Source organism: Bison bison, unplaced genomic scaffold (genome assembly GCF_000754665.1).
Source record: "Bison bison bison isolate TAMUID 2011002044 unplaced genomic scaffold, Bison_UMD1.0 scf7180017864304, whole genome shotgun sequence".
Taxonomy (NCBI): domain Eukaryota; kingdom Metazoa; phylum Chordata; class Mammalia; order Artiodactyla; family Bovidae; genus Bison; species Bison bison.
In genome coordinates, this window is record NW_011494876.1 from 8,247,498 (window position 1) to 8,249,753 (window position 2,256).

Sequence of the window (2,256 nt, forward strand, 5' to 3'; positions counted from 1 at the left end):
AGAAGGGTATTTCTTACTTTTTTTAGGGAACACAATGCCGCCAGCAACTTCTCACTTTTTTGGCCACTTCTGAACCAGTCACAAAAGTATTTCAAGTGCAAAATTGCTTGTGAGATGCATAATCAATCAGGTAACAAGCATTTATGGAGCTCATAACATGGGCCTGGCTGCTGGAGTAACTGCTGGGTGCTGTTTTACAGCCCACTGAGAGAAGGGCTAAACTATACTACAAATTTCATAGAAACAGAAGTTTTTAAACTCTACCCTAGGCTTACAGGTCTGGCATTACTGCTGAGCATTTAGGATGTAGTTGAGCACTGCCTACAAATAAGGATTTGGATTTTAGAGTCCAGATGACTGAAATTCAAATCCCAACTCTCTCACTACTGACTGTGTGACCTTTGGCAAGTTTCTTATCTTCCTGAACCTCAGTGTGCAGATCTGTAAAAAATGGATATAACCATAGTTCTTAGTTCAAAAGGCAGGTGTGCTGATTAAATTGGATAATGCCAGGGTTCAGAATGTATTCAATGGATGTTAAAAGGAGACTACTTTTTAACATTTAATTATCCCTTTTTAAAAAGTAGATGCCTATAATCTCCCATGTAGAAACACAGAGCTGGAGTAAAGGGTGAACTGACTACCAGCCTGGATTATGCCAAGACTGTTAATCCATACCGTCAGTTCTTCCTGTGTTTTCCTTTCTTCCTTCCTCTTACCTGAAAAGGGAAATGATTCTGGGAATGCTGCCTGGAGTCTGCAAGCCTATGAAAGGTGGTGCAAAGAGCCTGAGGGACAACCTCAAATATTCCTGGGGCCCCAAAATGTCAGGAAAGCAGCAGAGAACCCTGGAGCCAAAGGGGCCACACAGGTGAGAAATGGAGTATTTCTTGTCATATCCAAAAACAAGGATGTCACAGTCATCTGCAATTTAGGCCCTCCAATTGTGAATTTCTGAGCCCTAAGAGCAACCAGGAAGGAGAAGGATACCTGCAATCCAGCAGCCACTCTCTGTGGTGAACACTGAGGAAAACCACAGGATACTGGCCCCAGATAGCTGAGGTGCAGCTGAAAGGGATGATTTCAGTGAGCCCAGACACTTGCATCTTCCCACACACAGAGAAGCACTAAATTCCTTAATTTGAGATATCTGGTTTTCTTTAATTCACAAAAATATTTTTGATATTTAGACTACCTGCCCTTTGTTGCAAATTTCCATATAATCCAACAGCCCCACCCTTCCCAGCCAGTGCCCTCTGGGTTATCTGACATGCTGTCTCCCAGGCTTGAAGTCCTAAAAATTCCTACTGAATAAAACATAACTCTCAACTTTCAGATCGTGACTACTCATATTTTTAAGTCAACATGGGCGAAGCCAACAAGTCCTGTGACGAATGACAACCATGTGACTAATGACCCAGAGCCAGAGTTCTCCCTCTCCTCCTTGGTTAAACCCCAGGACCGAGAGACACTCAGTATGTATGTACTGCCGACGAGACGGTGGATGTGCCCGGGACAGACTGCTGTTAGAGGCTTTACACCAGCTTAGCAGGACAGAGACCTGCACTCAGAGTGCAGTTCTAGGAAAGCAAGCCTTATTTCTTGCCCACCTGAGTTGCGGGCTGAGATGCATACCAGCTACGGCAAGAAGATTTCAAGAGTTGCTTGTTCTCAACAGACTGAGGTGAATGAATACAAGGTCTACAGACTCCAGCAAGGAAGCGAAATGAAGGCAAAAAGTAGCCACCACTACAGGCCTAGTGCCTGGAGGACAGCAGCCCTTTGATCCGGGGTTTTAGGCACAAACACAGAAGCAAATGAGTGAAGGAGGAACAAAGAAACACACCTGGCAGAAAACAGCCAGTATTCATAGCCTTTCACACCCAACTCTTAATAAATCCCAAGATTTGGGTTTGCAGCTAGGGTTTAGCAATTAAAACCGTGTTGCAACACCTTTCTGGTTTGAAGTGGAGAAAGCATAAGGCCTGTGAATTTGAGGATTTGACACCACAGCCTTCTGTGCAAACATCTGACTCACTCTGCCCCTCCAGGGAGGGAAGAAGCCAGCTCAGGTTTCACTGTTAGCCCCCAAACCCCACTGTGAATGTCAGTTCTTTCCCAGAAGCAAACTGAACTACCAAATCTGTTTAAATCAGTGCTGACAACCTAAACCCAAGTTTATGAAGCTGCAGGCCACAGAGGAGGCCTTCTGTTCCAGGACTGCACCATGAGGGGTGAGGAGCCCTGATTCAAATG

General features: G+C 44.9%; 1 protein-coding gene across 9 annotated transcripts in view; it reads right to left on the reverse strand.

Annotated features, from left to right (window-relative positions):
- KCTD6 (potassium channel tetramerization domain containing 6) overlaps positions 1-2,256 on the reverse strand; it is a 48,635-nt gene that overhangs the window by 23,501 nt on the left and 22,878 nt on the right. The gene's annotated exons all lie outside the window — the stretch shown is intronic.